Here is a 23,502-nt window from a genome sequence, read left to right as displayed (position 1 = left end):
ATTTGTAGTGCTGTCCATTTGAGACTGCTGTTTTCATGGTTTGTCAGATGCTTCTCTGACTCACCTCAGCACACCACTAACACTGCAGATGTTAGCTGCAGAGCCTTCATATCTCGGTGTCAAAGCCATGGACACTGGCTCTAAAGGTGGACTTCTTCAACCAGTAGCAGTCACACTGCTGCTATCTTCTGCATGAGTCCAACCACAAGCAAAGAATCTCACCGAATCGGTGACAAAAAAGCAAATATAATATGGTAGGGTTATATATGGCCTGCTGTTTCTTGGCTTAGTTGGTGAAGTGTGACAATTAATACAATGGGGCTCACAGAGGGGACGTTGCATTTTCATAGGCTTAAAACCTTGCTTGGAAAAGTGCCACTTCCAGAGCTGTTTGCCATATTTTTTTGTAGTGCTTGTTTTCCCTCAGCAAAGCAGTTTTTCATTCACTGGGAAGATCATCTTCCTGCTGTTTACTTCAAATCCAGGCAGCCCACCCACACAGAAGCGCACTATGAGCAAAAAAAGAGAAAGTTCATTCAGTCTCTAGCAGCAGTCCCCAGCCTTTGTGAGACTGAGGCTCATTTAAGGATAACTAGCAAAGTTGCCATGTCTTTTCTAGCACGTCTCTTTCTCTCTCCCCTCACTGTGGGGCTGTACCCTTTCTCCCTCCATACGCAATGGTTGGGTCATTGGCTGTGCCCAGTAAGGCTTAAATTTGAGTAAGGCTTGGATTTGATGCCTCAGCTGCCATAGGGCGTGACCTCCCGCAAGAGGTGTGCAGAAACCACCAACTCAGAAGGTTAAAAAAATCAACTCAGAAAATAGTGTCCTGGGTCAGTAAAAGATAGATACTTGGATGTCATGTTCCAGAGCACAGCTGGATAATGGACACACTACACAGGGCTTTCTCAAGAAAAGTTAGGTGGAACTATTCAGAGTGAGTTGTACTTTATCAAGGACTCTTGGATGAACTTACCACAGGGTTATCACAAAGATAGCTCTCACTAAAGTGAACAGCCTTTCTCCTGTCACCTTATACAAGCTCCTGAGCAACAGGCCTGTTACAGTATCTGAGTAGGCTCTGATGCTGGTTTTTCCTCTCCTTCCCTCTTTTAGGAGAAGATTACAGTTGCTATGGTTTACTAAAAAAGAGAGATCCTGAAGCCATAGAGAAGAGAATCACAGGATGCTACAATGCCAGGAGTGAAAAAAGATTGCTTAAAATTTGTATTAATTAGAGTAAAGGAAGAAATATAAGGAAAGAAAATTAGGCATAAGCAGTGACTTCAGATAAAAGTTCTGTATCATGGCCAAATATTTATTGTGGATAAGCCCCCAAGCTAAACATTTCAGAGGATTCTAGGAAAGCAATAGAAAATTTACTTCACTGTAGGGAGATGGAATGAGTTATCTACTAGGAGCGTTATACCTGTAACCCCAGTAGCAGTAGGAAATAAAAACCTACAAATGTTTCTTCTCTGTTGCTTGCACTGCCCACTAGGTGCAGTCACCTTGAACTGCTTTTTCCCTCTGACAGACTCCAATGGGTGAAGGGAGGCTGAATCTACACTGCTCCTTGCGTATGTCAAGAGAACCCTTAACCCTGATGCAGAGAGTGTAGCTTGCTGTGAACCTCAAAAACACTTATACTCGAGGAGACTATCCAGAGCACAATAACCAAATACCCTTCCAGCCATGACATATCCTCTTCTCTCTGAAACATCCTGTAAGCTGGGGATTCAGAGCCAGCACCTGGCAGAACCACTGATGGTTTTACCTCTGTGCAGCACCAGAAAACATGATATGCAGTTTTTTAACTGCTGTGGCTTCCATCTTGCCTTTCTGTTTGCCATTTAAAGACTCGTTTGCCACAAGTGTAGTGGTCTGTTTAACTGCTGATTATCTTAACTGAGCAATTTTAACTGGGCAAATGTAAGATCTGTACTTTTAACGCTATGAGTGAAAATGATGAAGTGTCATGAAATACTCAGCCAAAAAACAGATGTAGTAAGGCAAGCTGAGCAGCAAAAAATACAACACAGATGGTCATGATAAATTAATCGAAGACACAAGGGGGGGAGATGCAAAAAAATGCCATGGAACCTATAACTAGACAGATGTCAAAAATATCTGTGATTATGCACACATTCTCTGTGATTGCTTGGTTTCTAATGTGCACTATTAACAAACAATAATCTTCAAAGACGTTGTCAAGGTTGTTTGCTTTTAAAATGACCACAATCACAAAAGCTGACACAGTCCATGACATCGTCTTTGTAGGGGTAATAATTTTTAAACATTAATTTCCACTATGTGATGAAAATTGCTCTAGTACTAGAGATGTAACTACTTTCACACCATATCTGAAGGGGTTTTGTCTCTGTCTTACCAAAATACATATTATTTTATTTTACAGTGTTGCAAATCTGACAAAAATTGACAGATTTACATTAGTCCCAGGAGGATTTTAATTGTTTGTTCTCTTTCATTCAAGAGTGACTTTCTTACTGTTCAAAATTCAGTTCAACAGGAGTTTTGCCATTAAAATCAACAGGACCAAGGCTTTGTCCATGCTCTGTTTGAGTTTATTCCAGAGTCTACTGAAATCAGTGTTGGAGGGGGTGGCAGGGAATTCAGCTGATTTGGGAAGGAAATTAAAAAAAAAAAAAAAAAAGAAAAAAACCAGGGCTGTGTGTAATGATAATGCTGTCATTTCTCTGAATACAAATACAAAGCACATAGGGAATCTAATTATTTCTCCATACAGTGCCTAACCTCATTATATTACTGAAATTTAATGGAATGTGTTGGGCAAGAAACTAACACATAAAACCCCTTCAGGAGATAGCAGGAGGAAGAAAAAAGACAAGGATACCTAAGAAATTGTTCGCGATTTGAGACTGGAGGACACAACAGCAGTAAGATCCTCTGGAGGCAAGAACTGAAAACTCAAACAAGTCCCCATGGGATCACACTGTTTGTGTAGCGGCTCCCAAAGAAAGCCAACTCTTCCCACTCTGAGTGAGCCAGACAGAGCTCTGGAGCACGCCTGTATCCTCCTCGGGTCTAACAGGTGCTTCTTTTAAACACTCTAGGAAAAGATGCAGGGTACAAAATCTCCCTGTTCCTACACCCTAAAACCTTAAAGCCTACATTCCACAGTTAGGGAAGTAGCATCAACACTTTCTCGTTGCCAACAACTGCTTAAGAATGAAGGTTTCTGAAATTGTGGTGTTTTAGAGAGAGGCACCCTGTGGGCATTTGAAGTAAGCCCACATTTCCTGAGATATCACTTATATCCACAGGTTCTTTCCCAGGTCACCTACGTAGCACATGGAAAGCACTTATATCTAAGTTTCAACCCAGCATTTGGGGTGCCCCTTGCACTGCTCCACTAACCTGCTGAGTACTCTAACACTGGCCATAAGCCTCAAATACCTTTTGGCACAGCTGGAAACAAAAGCTGGCATACTGCGACGCTTACACTGGCTTGGGCCAGGGGAGGATTTTCCCTCTGGGGAGGCTGCTCCCTGCTTTCTGTGTACTTTCTTCACTGGAGCCTGCAGACAGAGGGGTCCACTGCTGCAGGAGCTGCAAGAGACGCTCCAGCTCAGTTGGGCTGGGAAAAGCAGGGGGCACTCACAACAATTTACCCATTCCCGCACACAGTGTTTTGGAGAGAATGAGTGTGTTGCCTCTGTTGCCTCCTGACTTCATACCTACAGCCTGAAGAGCCCGAGTGTTCCAGGGGCAAGGGGAGACTTTAGTTGCTCCCTGTGGGTCACAAACAAGCCATTAAAGTAGGATCGCAAGGGGAGGGTGGGGAACTAGGGAGCTCTAGCATAAGTTTGTTTTTCCAGACCATATCTAATTTGCTCTCTTTAAAATCTAATTCTTAAGGTAAATCTTAAATGTCTTGAACATAATTCCTTCAGTCAAATGCCTATTTTCCAAAAGATACGTAGCATTACCCACCCACAGACCTGTATTTCTTTCAGCGTGGGAGGTCAACATTTGAAACTGTAATCCCACAAATGCTGAGATTTGTTCTAAATCTAGAGCCTGTAATTTTTATTTTTTTTTTATTTTTTTTTTTAGATATTGTTTAAATTCAACTGAACAACTGGTCTTTCCTCAAGGCCAGCCCCAGGCCACCCCACTCACCCATTACCTACCATTACACTGAGACTATCAGACCAAGTGCAGTCCTTGCCGCAGGGGAGCTTCACTGAGGAAGGTGTTAAATGCAGTGATTTAGCAATAGCACATGTTTCGGTCTCTTAAGCAGCCGGTGCTCTATGCAAGCAGATGCATCTAGCTAATTGTATTCACAACACACAGAGAGTCAGTTCAGTCAGTCCTGAGCCTCTGTGCCCACGAGTGAGTTGTAGAACCTCACTGCAGCACGGTCCTGCACTCCATTGGAAGGTAAAACTCCATACCCGTGGCATGAGGCAGCAAATGCAAGAGATGATGCAGAGGCTGTCCTCTGCATCAAGAGAGCTATCAAGATATAGCTGAAATAAATCAGGTTCAGCCTAGATGAGATATTCTAATATGGTGCTTATCTGCCACTCCACCCTTCTGTGTGACAGAAACTGTTTTGGGCCTGCCAGTAGAATGTTCTACATCGTAACTCAAAATATTAATTATTTGACAAGCTAGTGCTCATTTTCTTATCACTGCAGCTGTCGGTCTTCTGTTGTGATTCTAAATGGTTAAGCAAACTGTATGCTAGGAGGCGTAATCTGCTGTAATACGCCGCGGTCTGATGCATGCACCTAGATTGGAGTGTTACTTAAGCTTTAATCCCCAAGAAATCAGTGATTACCCACAGGAGACAAATGGAGTGCTGTTTATAGTATAGTTGCTAGACAACGGTGCACCATATAAAGTCTATTTGTCCAAAGATTAACTGAATCTCAGAGGCTAACAACTTTTCCAACAACCTCTTCACGAACGGCAAAGTTTAAAACATCTAAATTTTCGATAGAGAAGAAAGTAATGCCATTATTACCTGGCATTTGCAGGGACACAGGGAAACGGTGAGTGTGGTGTACAATGTTGAGGAAGGGGCTTCTAGGGCTTAGTCTGCAGAGAAGTAAAGGAGCAGCACGGTGAGTACTCTGCACAGGTCCTTGTCACTCCTCTGCACACACAAGGTATGCATTTCCCCAGCATTTTTACACCAGTGCCAGGCAGCTGTTTTAAAGCCTTTCATTTGCTGCCCCCCTCAGAGAGTAGAACCAAAAATAGTAAAAACTGACAAAAAAAATGCACCATTAGATCCATCTCTTTTTCTCCCGTTTCCTCTCCTGAGTGCTACTGCACCTGCCTTTGTTCGTGTTGGCAAAGGGGGATATGTAAATGTAGCAGAGCTGGGCTGCACTTATCAAGATCTATTTGTGTTTCCTTATTTACTGCAATGCTGCCACACTTAGTTTTCCCTCTTTTTATAGTTTCTTTATTGTCTCTTTGACCACACCACTTTTACCTTCTTCCCAACAGAGCAAATGAAGCAAGGAAGGAATATGGGGGCAAGGGAGGGTGTCCTGTATGCAGGAGAAGCAGAAGGACAAGAAACCCAACAGCAGCTCAGATTAGCAAGCTTTTCCTGACCTGTCCTTCAGAACCTATTTTAATTTTTTAAGAATTGAATGTCTGGATTACATAGTCTTTACAATATATTTAGCCTCTGTGTTACTTGATAACTTTCAGAAGTAATCCTAGGGTTTTTACAGGGAGAGAGCTGTTCAAAATGTACATGAATTCTTCAAAATCCAATCCTCTTAAATTATTTTCTCAAAGCCTGGTCAGTGCTCTTTTGTGTCTTCTTAACATATGGCAACAACACTGAATTTCCCCTTTCTTTCTGTAAAGTCCACGTAGGCCCTTACAGACACGTGATGGCTTAAATGCCCTCTTATGACCTCTTTTTTCACATGGAGAAATTCAGCAAGTTTGCGCAATTGTCCTACAATTTGCACAGAATAAAACTTCTATCCCTCCAGGCCTTATTCTTGCTGCCAACTGACATCTGTATGGTGAAAGTGTATTCCTTCAAATTAGGATTTAAGAATAAGGTTCACTTTTCTGCCAGATGAAGGCAGGACCAGCTCCAAGCCTAGCAGTAAAGCAGCAAAGAGGGATCAGCTAAATGGTGCTGACTTGCCCATTGTTGTGCTGTGGATGCCCAGGTGTTGAAGGTGGTCACTACTGGTGACAAAGCCTCCTGCTTTTAGTCCCTTCTGGCAAGAAGGTCATAGCAAAATTATATAAATATATTCTCCAGTTAGCCCCACTGGACACTAATAAAAATATCCAGCAGAGACAGGCTCACAGCACATCCCTGTTGAGACCTTATTCGAAATTACCTCTTACACTGAGATAAAGGAACCAGAGAGAGCTCAGAGAGTGATTTTTCAACCAGCATTTATTTGTTATGGTATTTCATCTACACCACAGTGTCCCTAGTGCATCATTAACTTCTAAATTGTTGCACAGAAGCCTGTGCAGCCAAGAGCAGGATTTGGCTTGCACGTTACTAAGATTTGCTCTTCTGGTTTATGCTGTTTCAACAGCCATCGAGATGAAGACTATCTATTCTTAGCTTGAGTAGTGGCATTAATGCACAGCACTGCAAGACAAGCAGAGAAATATGTCCCCCAAAGTGCTACCTTTCTGTGGGACAAAGGCAGTCAGGGCCAACCATAGCTCCCAGGACACCCATTTAGACATTTATACACAAAGCCTCCAAGGTACAGGACAAGCATCCTCCCAGGTTGAAGCTAGAACTTGCTTGCAAATTCAGAGACAGATTTAAACCAGGATTATCTGTGTAGCTTAAATGGACAAAAGAGAACCAATACGGACTTCATTGAAGATTTCCTCCCCATAGATGTGCCAGGAAGATCACATCCACTGTACCAGAGCATTTTTTTTCCTTTCTATGATTAGTGTCACAGAATGAAAATTCAGAATATGTAGGCTCTGGTTTTGTGAGGAATTTTTCTTCTTTTGTCTCTTACCTACCAGGGATTTCAGTACCTTCTGCCCAGTGTGGAAAACACCACTTTTGTAAGTGGGAGCATTTGTTGAAATAAAGGGACTGAAGCTGCTGGAAAAGTGAGGACTGGGTGATTGGGCAGCTCTTTGAGCAAGAGCAGAGGCACCGTAGAGAAAAAATGTAGAAGTAAGAAGTTCTTTTCTTATGCAAAAGCTGTCCACCCCCTTATATCAAGAAACGACAGCCATTCCCTCATGGAAGTTACCAAAAAAAATACTGAACATCTCTGTTCAGCATTGCTTTAAATTAATCCTCTGTAAAAAGAAAATCTCTCTCACACCATGCTCACTTGGCCTCTCCACGGACTTACAGAGAAAAAGGTTTTAAGTGGTTTTACATGCATTAGTGGGTACTGTTGCCACTCCAGTCTCTGAGAGGGTCACTCCCTTCAACCCCAGTTCCAGTGCTTGTGGTTTGGAGAGAAAGGTCACACATGAAGATGTGCATGGTGACTGAGCTGCGCTCCAGGGCTGGAGCCTGGCCCTTCGGAGGGGATGGAGGTCCTTCGTGGCAGTGGGCAGAGCTTCTCCCATGTCTCTGCCTGTTTGGAGGTGGATGCTGCAGCTCTGCTTACCAAAGGCTGACAGTCTGCAAGTGATGCTGATGCTTTCTCAACCCATGGCTGACCTGGAAAGGAACAGTATAAAAATGAAAGCCTCCTTTCTTTCCTGAGTACTGCTATTACTGTGAAGTGGTAGTCTGCTCAGAGATTGCCTGCTGGGAGGAAGAGACTGTCATTTGAGAGCAGATACTGCAAGGACACACTTATTTTGCTGTGAGACTGCTTTTTCCCAATTATCCCAAATAACATATTACATAGGTTTCAATGCCGCCTTATTTTTTTCATGCAGTCAAGCCTCAAGTGCCAGCAGAAGATGAAACAGAAACTTGAGTAACCAGGCTACTCTCCTGAAGAGGGAAGGTTAGGCACTGCCCTCTCTGAGGACCCATTGTAGCAGCAGGTAGCGAAACTAGAGAAATTCCCCTGGAAAATTACTGCCAAAAAATAAAATGCAAAACAAATAACCTGTTCCCATTTCAGCTGCTTATTGCTACAGCAAAATTGTCTGTCAGCAAGGGGGACAGAAATTGTATATTGTCCGTGCGTGGCAGCTCATATTGTCTTCATTTTGTGAGCACAGTCCAGCACAGCTTCCTGCAGGCAGTGACCAACCTTCTTTGACATTCTGAGTGCTTCTAATGGGGAAGTGCCCACATAGCACTAATTCTGGGGGAAATGTAACTTCTGGAGTGGGATACTAGTGGCAAAAAAGCTGCAGCATTCAAAGCAGAGGATGTGACTGCCATCTTCTTTCCCTCCAGCCACTGTTAGATCGTACCAGAAATCGAACTGTCCCGATGGGGTGGTCTCTGAAAGAGCTGCATGAATGGAAGGGTTGCTGGCTCAGGGGAGTGGCCAGTGCTTCAGCAGTGGCAGATCAACTCCTTGGGTTGTGGTGCCAGCAGTTGGTAACCTGCTTCCTTGACAAGTAGGGTGTCTTCCTTGCTGTCTGTGACTGGGCACAACATAACAGTTTGTGGCATTGCCCCCTCTCCAGGGGTGTAAGCACATCTCCCTCCTCAGGCTCCCAGCCAGTCCCTATGTCTATCGGTACAGCTGAGCCAGAGAAATGAGCCTTGGCACTGCCTACTTTGCTTTGGTCTTCTGATGTTCTTATGAATATATATCATCATCACAAAGTGACAGTCTTGATGTAGAGAAATACCATCCCCAACCTCTTCAGCCAGTATGGGGACACTGCTGCTCATTTCCTTTACCTTCATCCATCTTAGTCTTTCATAATATAAGACTCATTAAAGGCCTCCCAGTAACCTGGAGAGAGACCATGGTGACCTTGGTAGCTGTGCTGAGTTATGATACAGATGGCTCTGGTTCCTCCTCAGAGCTCAGCCCTACACCCTCATATGAAATGTGGAGTTGAGAGGCTCTGGGCCAGACCCGGTGACCACGCTGATCCACATCACAGGAATGATGGGTCCTGTATGGCTGTGAAACTGCTCCATTTCACAGAGGGCTGAACTGCCCTGTGCAGAAGGAACAGGCAGAGAAAAAGTCTTTTTCACATCATGTTGCTGATCTGGTGACTGTGAAAGAGCAGACAGGCTAAAACAAATAGTGCAGCAGCAGTTAGTGCTCTATTGTGAAAGAGAGCATGTGTGTGTGTGTGAGGTGGACTGAGTCCCACTCTAGGAGGCCAGATCTGGCGACTTAATGTTTCAGGTGTTCTTCCTTTTGCATAAGTACATTTCTGATGGCTGCAGTTCAGTAACTATTACCCTGAAGGACTCAGTATAAGGTACACCACCACAGTTGTGTTGACTTCACTCAGTTCACACCAGCATGGGATCTAACCCATGCATACATTAGAGCAGAATCTGGCTAGGGATGCCTTCACCCTCTCATTACTCTTGTTTCACACCTGCTCCATGGAAATCATCTGTGTCTCTCATACACTCAAGCTTTAGACTGAAGAAGAGCTCAAAGCAGAAGGTCAGATTTTAACCCAGCGCAGCCACAGGGAGTTGAGGTCTCTTTTTGCTGCAAATATTTGTCTAGCACATTCCTGATGCTTTGGGAGATAATGATAGAAGATTAGAATGGTTATCATCTCTGCAAGGAGTGGCTTGACGTGATTCGTGAAACACAGCTCAGCCAGAATGAAGCTGGTCCTGTGCCAGCAGCTGAAATGCAAGGAAAATGAAGGGGAAAAACACTGATGTGTTTTCAGTGATAGGGCTACAAGAGGATTAATTCTGTGATGTCTGAGTCCAGCGTTCCAGAAAGTGACTAGCTATAATTCATTAACTCTACTGAAAGGCTTTGCTGTGGATTTGAGAAGGGACACGGAGAATGGCCAAAAAATCACACTGGTTCATGGGGCCCGATCCTTGGCATTGACTGATGTTCATTGTATGCTAGCAAGAGAAAGCTGAAAGGTGGAGATGAACACCCATGGGCTCTGTGACAGTTTATAAAGTAGCAGGGCCAGCTCAAAACTGGCTGAGGCAATAGCACGAGGGAAAGAAGAAAGAAAGATTGAGTTGCAGTAAGCTGAAGTGTTCACTGAGCTTATAAAACAGATCTTTTTTTTCCCCCCGCACCATGCCATACTGGTCCTTGACAAAGACAGATAAATGCATTTTTGAGTTATGATACCAACTGTAATGAAATCATAACACCAGCGAGCAATGCTGTTTTCAGCAGAAACACATCGGTTACAGGAGTTGCGGAATCCTGATTCAGGTGGCTTTGTGACAGGATTTACCTGCACATTTATTCTTTAAGGTGTTTCATCGCTATTAGAGCTACTATTCGGCTCAGTGGGTGGTTTATTTCTTCTTTATGGAAACTGTAACTGTCCTGAGAAATGGTGTTCCTTTCAGTGACCGAACAGGTACCATACGGAGAGCTTCCCACCTGCCATCTGCTCCAGCCTGGCTGGGAGGGACCGGCTGTGGAGGCAGCAATCATTCAATTGCCACTGACACCTAGTCCTTGAGGTCTCTGCTGATGGCCCATAACAGTCCAATAAGTCTTACTTCTGATGTGCACAACTATTCAATAAGAAATTGATTAAGACCATCTGTCTGATTAATGGCCCAGATTCCTAAAAGGTGATTATGCACTGCAAATGCAGGTAGCTCCTCTGAGGTTAGTACAAACCTAACAGTTTATGGCAGCCAAGGACCTGGCCCCTTTTCCGAGTCTGCACTTACCAGATGCAATGCTACGGTGTTCTGCTTGGCTGAGGGCACTGGCACCCCTCACACAGCCAAATGTGGCGTGACTGCTGGGATAATGCTTTGGCAGAGGTCAAGCAGTGTGTAGCAAGTGATGTGTGATGTGAGGGATGACAGCTTGTGCGCAGCTGGTGCCCAGCACGTCGCTCACCTCGCGCCTGAGAAATGCAGTGTCCTGGAATCTGTAATGAGTGATTCTTCTGTAACTGGATGAACATATGTGTGTGTGCACTTTTAGCATGCTTGGGGATGATTTAATGATGGACGTGTCTAGGAAAAGGGGAAGATGCATGAACATTCCATGCACAACTGTTTTGGGAGCTGACTATGTACATGGAGCTGTCCTCTCAGTTAGGTTTGGGCTGAAGAGTAAGACTTCACATCACCAGTTAAACTGTATTTCAGGCATGACAGGAGTCAGGAGCTGTGCTGCAGGAACTGACAGCAAAGCACAGAAAAGGGATTAGACCTTCAGATCAGCAAAAAAAAAAGAAAGAAATTGAAAATACGAAGGTAAAGTGCAGTCTCATAGCTGCAGATTGCACTGCATGGCTGTGGAGCACTTTGTTTTACAGGTATCTGAAAGTGATAGAAAGAGCAGAAATCAAGAGCTCCTGCTGTCTTCTATTACAAGCTCTCATTCCCACTTGCCTGCCACACACAAACGTGCAGACACACACCTGGGGTTTTTAAACACATATTGAACAGCCAACTTGAAGAGGACAAAATGTAAGAGTCACAAAAGTCTGTTCTTATTAACTGTGCAATGAGAAAACTTAAAAAGAGGAAGCTACTGACTCTGAAGTAAAAGATGCTCAACTATAAGATGGTCCAATATAAATAAAATAAAGTTTAAAATACTGGTGTGCCTGTAGTTTTATTAGCAGGCTTCAGATTAGGCATCTACTCAGGCATTGCCTCAAGTGTGTGTGCGGGTTACTTCAGAAAAATGGTTGTGGAAAGTCAAGCCATCCTTCCACTCTGCAGTTGGCTGCCAGGAAGTTACACCTGGTGCTGCTCGAGACAAGAGTTTGCTATGGAAAGCCGAAACTCTGCTGGAACCAGCAGCCTGCGTGAAAAGCAGCTCCTGTGCACAGCTGCCTCCACTACCTAGAGGACAGGACGGCCCAGCAGCAACTCACCTGGGTCTGCAAGGGGACCACTGACACATGGAGAGTTACCTGCATCCCTCCTGCAGGGCTCCCTGTAGGACCAAGCTGGCAGAGGAGCCCTAGTCTCTACGGTGAGACTTGTATCTCCCTGAGCTTTGGGTGAGAGCTGTCACCTCGTAGTTAGGATCACAAGCCCAGGAAAATACAAAGGAAATGTCCTTCTTTCAGAACTCTCTGGGTTCTGCAAACACAAAGCCTCTCCTCCCAAAAGTTTTCTTAGGGAAGGTGGTCACATATTACCCCAGACCTCGCTGCTGCAGAGCAGCAGGATGCAGCAGAGTCTGGTCAAAGAGAGGCTCAGTGACCTGCAAGCCACAGGGATGCAAATCCCAGATTCTCCAGTGTCAAACTGTAATTAATGAAAAATCCCCACTCAGTGTATTTCCTTATAATATTTCTCACAGCATGTCAAAACAGTTTCACATAACTGAAGAAGATGCCAATGCCGTTCACAAAGAGCGGGACCAGCCAGAGCTTTTCGAGGCACTGGTAATGTTGCCTTCACCAAGCAAACAAACAGTGGAGTACCACGCTAAAAACACAGCAGATGTGTGGAGGTGTAAAAAGCAGAATAAGGGGGATGAGTCACTGCTCGCCCCAAAGGCTTGCGATGGGGTGGCCGGGGAGTCCCAGGCATGACAGCTCTGAGCACAGATGAACTTCAGCAGTAGATGAGCCATGTTTCATTCATTCATTTATTCCTAACACCACTGCTTTTGCTTCCTGTGACATTAGCAGAAGTTTTAAGGCTCTCTGAGAAAGTTAAAAACTCTGTTTTCTAGGAGGGGGTTCATTTTTGAAACCATTGCCTTTCAACTGCAGTCACTGCCATCTTTGAAAGGAAAATAGGCTATCAAACCAAAGAGGAGTTGAGCTCCCTGCACTGCAGGGGAGTTTGGGACCTAGTGTGGGCTGATCTCTGCAGGCAGAGGTGAACTGCCAGGAGCGCTGACATCTCTTCCTACCCAGCAACCAGGCAGGGCTCAGGAGTGAGCAAACTTTCCTGGTGCAGCTCAGGTCAGAGGTGACAACCACCAAACTAATCCCAAATCCTGATGATCTCTGCCAGTAGCTTCTACCAGTAGCATATGTCCTCCACATCGTTTAACATGATTGACAGTTTCCACTGAAAAAAAAAAAAGTCCACCAAATATTACAGGTCTAAAGTGAGCCACTGCATAGAGCTGGAGGAAGTGTTTGGCCCTGGCCAGCACTCCTTGTCAGCAGCACCAAAGGCACACAATAACTTGTAAATGAGCAGGAATAGAGACTGAATAGCTGTAAGCAAGGCAGTTTTACTGCAGGCTCATGCACTCCCTGCACCATGGGAAGGCTTTTAGCTATTTCAAAATTATTACTGCACAATCTGAATGTGACAGGTTTAAGGACCAAGACATCCCTTCCTCCTGCAGCCGGCTTTCCCCACTGGCAAAATCCCTGGTTCACAACTACCACAATTGCCTTCAAGCCTGTAACCGGCTATTTAACTGCTAGAAACAACTTAACTCAGATTTTATCACCAGGCACCACCTGTGCCGGAACATGTCTATACCAGGTTATTAATGTCATGTCCTTGAGCACTTCTCTGGCAGGAGCTGGCATGATGGCAAACACTGATCAGCTTTGCCTTAGGTCTGTCCTTAGGAATGGTCACTGCTATAGTACTGGATATGCCTGCTTCAACCTGGCATGAAAATTTGCATACAAGGACTTCTTGGAGACTGCACCATGGCTACAGCTGGTTTCAGTTGGCACATGTTTCTTGCCCTAGTGATGTGATGTATAGACATTTCAACCTGAGGAGGAAAAGCAAGGCCAAGCTTTGTTACAAACTACTGGTGAAATCCTAAAATTAGCATTAAGCAGAATGACTGCCTGAAAAATCCATGGCAGCTTGAGGATTGAAGGTATATAACTGAAAGCCTAAGAGTTGCTATCGAGTGAAGTGCTTCAGCTGGCTTTGGGCAGGCCTTGTGCATTGGCTGCGTGCCAGCTGACACACGAACAGCATCCTCCAACTAAAATTAGAAACAAATTCACCTCTAGACTCTCCTCAGGGTTTTAAAAAATTCTTTGTTTGATCCCAACAGCTTGAAGAGAAAACTGAGGAGATCAGGACTGAAGGAGCAGAATCTCAGAGGTGGTTTAGCTGGTTTGGCTGCACAATTGTTCAAAGACACTCACTGATCAAACAGATGGGAGCAGAGCAGACCTCTTCATGATCCAGCAGAGAAAAAAAACTTCTCCTGCACCAAAATAGCCAGAACTACAACCTGAATAGCACTGCCTCCCATCTGTTCAATAAGGCATAATTGAAACCTATGATGTCCTGCAAAAACTGATAGAACTCTGCCTGAGGCAGAAATCGCAGTACCGTGTCTCCAGAGGGACTTTCATTGGAATGGAAGGGGTGGTCTTGCATTAGATCTGACCTGCACCTTTAGCTTTTGCCAGAGTAAACTGGCTCCTTACAGCACATGCTGAGACCATCAGCCCATCTGTCTTTCTCATTCTGGCCCTCTCGTGCAGATACTTGGGCTCTTGCCAGGGCTGGTCTTCGTGCCATTTGAGCCAAGTCCAGCTGAATCCCAGCACCAGAGACTTGCCATGAAGGGGGAGGAGATTGCTCTTGCTCACATCTGTAGTCCTCCCTGAGGATCAAGGCAGGTTCCCACTGGCTTGACAAAGCTCCCAGCAGAGCCTTCCTTGGCAGCTCCCTATTTCCCAACAGCAGCACACAACAGGGCAGCCACGCAGTCACCTCGACTCTGTGCACACTGTGGGGGCTGTGCTGGACAGGCTGTGACAGGGCCACGGAGTAACCATGAGCCTCCCTGGCACAGCAGAGGAGGGCTGGACAGCCCATGGAGCACAGTTCGAGCATGCAGGCAGGAGGGTGTGGCTGCACTCCTAGCAGGATTTGCTACAAGAGAGTCTTTTCAGGAGGATAAACAAAATTTCCCCCTCAGTGAGCAGTGAGCAGAACAGCACTGGCCAGGCAGGGCGTACTTGAAGGACATGAGGACTGGACTGGTTTGGGGTCTATCACTGCTGCTGCTGCTAAAATTCCAGGCATCTGCAGCAAGCCATTTTAATGGAAACTAAAAGCTTTGCAGAAGGATAGCTTGAATCTCAAGTGAGCGACAGAAAAATGACAGGCTAATTCTATGTTTCATTTTTAGTAGTATTATTCCGAAGTGTAGGATGGTGGTTAACTGATTTAAGCAGGTTCTTACTTGATGTAAGAGAAGCAGAACAAAGAGAATGACTATTTTTTTCTTTCTTTTTGCAATTTGTCATTACAATCAAGTGGCAACATTTATATCTTTAGCTAAATTTCCATTTATAAGCTTTTAATTGTTAATGAATGTGATTATAAGAATAGTTTTGCTTAAAAACAATACATAGAACCATAACTGTGCACTTAGGTTTGTGTAGTAATGAATAATTTTACTTTTAAATTACGCACCATTTTGGTCACCCTCAGACTGGCTGAACACACTGGTTTGCAGTCCTTGGAGATGCCCAAAAACGTACCAAAAAACAAGCCAAGGAGAGAGCAGCTTTCCCTGGCCAGACAGCCCCAAGGATAGTGCCTAGGGATGGATTCCCAAATCAGGCAGGCTGCCCTAGGGAGGTGGTGCAGATGGCGTTCATCAGCCAGGATTAGCGGGTCCTCCACAGATCCTAAGCCCATCCTCTCTGCGGAGGGTAACTGAGCTACTTCCTCTCAGTCTCAGTGGGTTCCAGCTTGAGGGACAGAGGTGTGCCTCCACTTGCTTTGGAATCACGCCCAGAAAGCTCAGGTGCCAGCATCAGTTCCCAGTGGTAAATGATCTTGTAATTAAATGCACAAACTAAACTGCTAGCAGGGGTGTGCCCACATTAGGCTGAGGGTAAGGTGTGAGGTCAGGTTAATAACCAGCTATGTGGCTCTCATGGTGTGATTTACACTGGGAACAGGGATGACACATGTTAACCAGGGATCCTTCATCCTTAACCCAAATTATAGCAAAGGTGTAGCATTTGGCAGATGCTGGCAGGATGAAAATCCCCTCTTTTCTCTCCAGCAGCCTTTTGGCAGGTATAGGGTGGGGGTGGATGCAGAAGGCAAGCCTCCACAGCCCTTTCAGCTGCTCCTTTCCTGGAAAAGCCCAAGAACTCATGTGGTTCAAAGGTGTTCCTCTCCCATTATCTCTCAGGATAATTTTTAGGATGTTATTCAATAACACTTACTCCTTTACAGCAGCAAAATCCTTGTTAGTGAGCCAGTGAGCAATGATTATTACCCTGACTACCAAAGGGCTTTGCACTTCTTTTCCTTCCTGATCACCGAGCCCGGTGTGCTAATCCAAACAAGACCTTTACTGGTAACATGAGCAAACCAAAGTTGTGTAGGCTAAGCTGGGCAGAAGCATCATCTGCTCAACTACATGAAGTGGGAAGGGTCAGACTCTGACCTGAGCTACGATAGATATAAGCTCTCTAGACTCTAAATTCCCTCAGAGTTCAGGAGAATCCAGTCTGACACACATCTCAAAAGGTAAATTTTATAGTACAGTCAGGAGACAGAATGACATGCCCCATGGCCAGCCCTCTCTAGTTGCTGTTCTCCCTTAAACTTCTTTTCTGTTTGGTCTGAGATACACCCTCAGTGGCAAGCACTCTCTTGTGCACCATTTCTGTTCCAAGAGCAGAGCCATTTCGAAGTGTCACTGGAGCATAAGCAGTAATAGCACACAAGTGGGGGAGAAGAAGCCACCAGGGTGCATCTACTACCCAAACAACCTCCAAGAGCTCCTTCCCTCTTTTCCTGAGTTTTGCCTTTTCCTTTGAGTCTGCAGAGCAACTTCTGCTGTTGCTGTGAGGTCCGTATATCCCCCCATCCTGTAGTCCTCAGCTGCTGTGGCACCTCAGTAGCTCTGGGATTTGGTAGAGACTCACAAGGCAAAACTGTCATGGAATTCCACACAGGCAGAGAACAAAAGTGATCTTACAACAGTGACTGATTTTTTTAACTGATTTTTTTTAGAAGCTGAGCCTGCATTTGATCACCAAAGGCAGGTCTTTTTGGGTAAAGGGCACATGCATTTACTGAGCTTCCTTATGGCAACAGACTAAATACCCCCTCCCATCACTGCTTTGCCTCAAAGAGTATGGTGAATAGGAAACAAACCCAGCCTTCCTCAATCCTCTGATCTCCTGTAATCCAGCCCACTAGCCTCCTGCAGCAATTTCCTCCACAGCCCACCATGCAGAGTGTGCTCTCCTTGCCCTGGGCCTGCCTAACACGGCTCTACCTTAATCTGCACCAGCAGCAGCATTACATAAATTACTTACTCACTAATGATGCCTCTCTTAAGTAAGCAAATGGAATGACATCACCCACCGGCAACATACCAGCTGCTCAGGGAGGGAGGGAAGGGGTGAGAGTGTGCCTGCGTGGGTGTGCACACAGACACCGCTTAAGCCATGGTTGCATGGCAAAGCCCAATCCTCCCAGGAATGGAGACAGGGTCAGGAATAATTAAGGCCTTGAAGGGACCTCAGAGGATCTCAGCCCAACCTCCTGCTCACAACAGGGTCAGCGATGAGGCCAGACCTGGTTGCTCAGGGCTTTATACAGCTAAGTATTGAAAGCTTCTGAGGACACAGACTACAAGCCTTCTCTGGGTAACCTGCTCCAGGGTTCAACTGTCCTCACAGGGAAAAAGTTTTTCCTTGTGTCCAGTCTGATTTCTTTTTGCAACTTAAGGTAACTTTGCCAATTGTAAAGGTAGTTTAAAATACCCCTATACATAAAAACATCATGTAGATGCATTCAAATCAATCCACATCTCTGCCCACATCTTTGTTCATAGCAGCCCAAGCCTTCTCCACCCTTTAATAAACTTGTTATACAATATTTGTTGTACACAGCATCATTTAATTTGTCTGTGGGAGTGCAAAAATTTGTTCATCTCCTAAATACCTCAAGCAAGCAGGACTATATGCACTAAGGCAGCTAAAATGACTGCAGCCTATGTTGTGTCCAGATGCTACATCATTTGTTCTTGTTACGCAAACCTGCCATTCATGAACTGTTCACAGCCTCTCTCCAGGCAGGAGGACCCCTGCCAGGTGCTTGTCTCCAGAAAGTTTCTTCCTGCCCAGCTCAGCCTTCTCCATGGGGTCAGACAGTCCTACGCTTGGGGCAGCCCCTCTCCAGCCCAAGCTGGTTGGTGACAGAGACATCACCTTGCCAGAGGCCACACAAAGTCTCCTGAGTGCTGGGGGTCTGTCACTGGCCTCAAGCACTGATAAGCTGTTCTCTGGGAGATAGATCCTCAACACCCCCAAAACCATTACCACCCCACAGAACCATATCCACCAGCACCTGATTTTGCTCCTTCCAAAAGTGTGGTCAGTAGAATCTGGTGTGAGTTGCTGCAAAAGGAAATTGCATCCACCTGCCACATTCAGAAATCATCTAACAAACTGACAGCTGGTGAAGAGGAGGGAGTGAAGAAAGGCACTGACAAGCACCGTAACAATTGGTGCTTGTTAATATCTGCCTTCGGGAAGGGAACTTTGCGTGAGATGGTTCGGCAGTATAATGCACAACCAGGACAGTGCCAGCTTGCATCTCTGGGCCCAGATGTCTCTAAAACTAATCCAGATGAGAACAGTCTTGCCAAGTCTCAGCTGTCACCATTTACTCCATAGTTTTATGCACAGGCCAGTTCTGTATTAGACACATGGTGGAAGCAAATACTTCCACCTGCACTGAGACAGTTATTTCCAACACCAAAATCAAGGAGTGTATCTAAGTCCACTGATTTCCCACCCCTGCACAGAAAACGTGCTTTCAAAATTGCCAGCTTTAACATAAAATCAAGTTCAGGATATTTTAATTTCTCTTCTGATTTTGAGCCTCTTGGATGTGCTCCAGTTATGTTGTGAGGCTTCTTTCTAGAAAGATGAGTGCCAGAATTGATTTTTTTTTTTTGATCCAAAAGCAAAACTCTCACAGAATTCTGTAATTCTTTGAAGGCACTTGAGGAGAACAAAAAACTACGATACCTTGCACAGAAGCAATGAGAGCAGTTGCAGCTCATATCACTTGCACTGAGATATACCTGTATCTGGAGGGGAGCCCTTTAAACTGAGGAACACCCCTAAAAGGCAAAAGACAGTGAACAGAGTAAACCCCTTGGAAGCTTAAGGAAGGAAGGAGGTTTGCTGCTCAACTGTTTTGCTCCCTGCCCTGCTTGATGGACTGTTGTTGGCCACACCAACACCCAACACAAATATCAGTTGCAGGTTTACTGCCCACCACCCCCAGTCACACTGGGGGTTACTGCTTGCAAGTGCTTTGAACATATATGCCAAAATAATTGTGCACAGAAATACAAACAGTACAGGGATGCTGGAGATTAAGTATGCCTAGGAAATAAGGGGCTTTTCTTTCCAAAACTACCCTGAGTTGTATCAGAGGATGGGAGCCTGCAGAGACACTGTCGTTCAGTGTATACACTGCTGTATGAAATTCTTGCCTGTCATCTCATATTAGATCTGGTAACTTCCTCAAACTGGAGGAGAAAATGGATTTCCGTAGTAAATTTCAGGCATCATAAAGAAACATGAAATTTTAGGCTCTGTAATTATCAAAGCAAATTCTGAAGCCAGAGGAAGCAGAGAAAGCTATTAAAATCTGCTCAAAGGATAATTAAGTTAAGATTGCTTGAAAATGTAACATGGTTATATGCTGCCTTTTGAGCTTTGTGAGAGCAAGGTTACTGGCTCAGATATATCTGCTTGTTAGGAAGACTCATCTGCAGCAACCTTGCTGAATAGGCTTCTGGCAAGAACAGAAAAGTTGGCTGTCCTCGGTGAGTGGGTTAATACCATGCTCACAGAGTTTGCCAGGGATAGAGAGACCTCCCTTCTCCCTATGGCTAGATTCCTGAACAGAGCTCGCCAAATCTACAGCCTGCAGAGCACTTCTTGAAAGTAAATGTAGGGTAAAGTGAGTTCAGCCTGGGGGCTGCAGAAATCAACCTCTCCCTACCTAAAAAAGAGGATTCAGCATGTGCTAAAAATAGCACTGACTGCCCTTAAGTCTTTTCTGGTAGTGCAGAAGCCCCATCTCTAACCAGAAAGTTGCGATGTCCGGTGTAAATAATTACCAGTGGGCAATCCGAGAAATGCCAGATGTGTCTACACCGAGAGAAAAGCGAGGCCCGAGCTTTCCAGCGCCTCCCGCTCTGGAAAGGTGCAGCGGGCTGGTGAGGCGGCATCATGTGGAGAGCAGCCAGCTGGGAGCTGCTCCAAAGCCAGCGCCCAGACAGAGGAGAAAATCAATAACGCTGCTAATAAATCAAAGAGCAATCATTGGCACCCAGCCTCGGGTTAGTCACTCCTAGCTGCTCTCCTCGGGCTGGGAACGGTGTAGGTGCCTGCTCCTCCTGTCAGCTCCCGGCCGGGTCAGGGGCTACTCCCGGCTCCGCTAATCCCTCCGACTCCTCCAGCCCGGCGGGTGGCGCGGGGAGAGGCTCGGCCGTGCTCGGCCCCCGGGTTGCCCCTTCCCGGGAGCTCTCCCGGAGCACCCGCGGGATTTCGTGGGGGGCTCGGGGCGGGGGAGAGAAGGGTCTCAGCCGGCTCGCCCGGGCTGCCAGCCCGCACCCCCGCCCGCAGCCCGGCTCGGTGCGGCGGCCGGGCCGGCAGTGACACCGCGCGGCGGGCACCGGCACCGGCCCCGGGGGCGAGCGGGGCACACAGCGGGGATAGTGCCTGCTCCGCCGGGGGCGGTGGCCTCGCTGTTGGCAGGGGACTCTGTGCGCCCTCATCCTCCATCAGCCTTAGGAGAAGGAGCTTTCTCCTCCCTCCCCTTCTGAATATATATATACACACACGCACATACACGTATATATATATATATATATCTCGCTGCAGCCCACCTCCCTCCTCCTTAACTCAAAGCCTGTAGCGCCGTCGTGTCTTGCCTCCGCACCCCGCCTGCCCATTCCCACCGGCAGCCCGGCGTGGTGCAGCAGAGGTGCCAGCAAACCCTCCCGGCTCTGCCAGAGCCTGCAGGAAGCAGCAGCCTTATCTGTAATCAAACTCACGCTGCTTTTTCCCAACCTCAGTCCCTTACACCATCCCCATTTGGCATGCCCTCCTGGGATGCTTTAAATGAGATTCTAATTTCTTCAGGCCAGGGATGATCTTTTATCATGTCTTGTACAACACTTACTGTGCTGGGTCCCAGGCAGCATGGGACCTGCAGGCATAATTACAGTCCCGATGATAAGTACCAGTCACGTTGTTTGTCTCCCTGCTCAGGCTGCCACGCTGCGCTGTAATCAAACTTGCTGATTGTTTTTAAAAGGCAGGTGTGTACTTTGGGCCTGATGCAAGGCTGTCCTACATTCTGCTCTGGGTCACGTCAGGATCTTTGGATTCGATACTGAAGGACAGTGGTACTCCTCCAGGCTCACGTGCTGCAGGGCTCTGCCTCCCTGTCTTCCCCAAAAGACCTGAGACCCCTGCGCTCAACACAGCATGTGGGCACAGTGCTTGCCCATAGGACACACCTATTTGTTTGTCTGCTGCAAAGAAAATGGTGAGCTGATGCAGTCTTCTCGTTTCACGTGGCGACCCACAGCGTTTTGTGAAGGCTGTCAGCCCTGCGATGCCCGATGCGACTGACGTGCTGGGTACGTTTCTCCTAATCTTTCCATTAATAAGCATGTGATAAGTGCTGGTGCTGGATGGCGCTGTACTGCCAGCACCACAGACTCCCACGAGGAGACATGGGAGGACAAGAAGACTCCTCTCTGCCTCTCAAATTAGCATATGTCAAGTCAAGGTGGTTGCTCCAGCTGTGCAGATCAGTACAGGATAGATACATCAGCACATCCTGAAATGCCAGTTTACAGCTGCAGCTCCCTCTGTGTGGCCAGCCTGCCCTGTGGGAGTGATAGGCCATGCCTGCCAAACTCTCTGATGAGCACACAAGTGCTTGCAGACACTGCCGGCACATGATGCTGCTGTGGAGCTGCACTACAGACACAAACTTCCGCAGAGACCATGTCCCAGGTTTTCCCCAAAGTGACCTGGGCAAGTCTTTAGCTTTGTCTTAAGCTGTGGAGAGAGAACCAGAATTGTCACTGCCAGCTCAGGTGCTGTAGCACTCAGGGAAGGCCTGGGAATGCAATGAAACCCTGAAGAACAGTCCTTCTTTCAGATGCTACTGTGACCATAACAGCAATGCCTGTCAAAGTGCTGAGGCTCACAGGGCTGTGTATCCCTGTGCCCAAGACCCCAGTCACGGGAGTGAGTCATCCTCATATGTCCAGAATGAAAACTCAGGGACATGTCCCTTCTTTCTCCTCACCCTGTCCCTTGAATACTAACAGTTTCTTCTTCTGAAGTCTCTACAGGGGCCTCAGATACAGCCCCCTCAAAAACACGGCTTGGAAAAATGTAAAACACATCCACACCTGGCATCAGGTAGATGCCCATCTGGATGCTGGAGAGTGCTACAAAAGAGTCTGCTCTCTGAATATCACTGAGATCAGAGAGAGCTGGGCCTCTCATCTGCTGAGCAAACAGTTGCATAAATGAAACTGCCTCAGGCTCACTGGAGTAAACTCACACACCCAGTGTGTCCTGGAGTTCAAACATTTCAGAGAAGAGAAGAAAAGCACGGACATATCCTTGTGTGCTGGAGACAGTTCACTGCTCCACCTTTTTCAGCTCTCCTCTGGCAGGTTGTCATCACTCCTTGCCTATCACACAATTCTCCCCTGCCCTGAACTGTGGGCAGATTTCCAGGCTCCAGCTGGGGAATACCAACTTGATTAGATTTGATTCACAAAAGCATTTCACAACACTTGTTCACCAAAGCAAAATAAAAGTCCTGAATCTAAGGATATTAATTAAGGGCAGGATATATCCTTTTGAAGCAAACTACTGTTAACTCACCAAATTTTAAATAATACATTTTCCTGCCAAAATCCACCGCTGAGATAAAGTTCATATAAGTTCAGCTGCTCAACCCATAACTTCCTGAAATAGGAGGTGACATGTTTTTTGCTTTTGGGTTCCTTAAACATAAAGGCTCCTGTTCTGATTTTGTCAAATTAACCACTCATTACGTGTGCAGGAGGTTTTAGCCATCTTTTCAGGACTCATACAAACAGGATGTCACCACGGATAAGGAGAACGTCGTATCTCTTACTCTTCTGTCTCTGGTTCCTTTTGCTTGGACTCCCAACTGATGTGTCCAACATGCACAAGGAGCAAGAGCAAAAGCCATTACTCATGCAGCAATGTTCAGTTTCCAATAATCTCTGCTCAAGCTCACTTGGGAGGGAAGAATCCCTGGCCCAGCTCTGTGCTGTGGTTTCTGTCATACTCAAAATTCACTTTTACTCCCCTAGCTGTTTTCTCTGTAGCTACATATAAGTAGGAATGAGCTGGCTCCTTTCTGAAAACTAACAGTCTTTGATGATTACT

Source organism: Pseudopipra pipra, chromosome 3 (assembly GCF_036250125.1).
Source record: "Pseudopipra pipra isolate bDixPip1 chromosome 3, bDixPip1.hap1, whole genome shotgun sequence".
In the NCBI taxonomy this organism is placed as follows: Eukaryota; Metazoa; Chordata; class Aves; order Passeriformes; family Pipridae; genus Pseudopipra; species Pseudopipra pipra.
The sequence above is the reverse complement of the archived record's forward strand: the minus strand, read 5'-3'. Positions refer to the sequence as shown.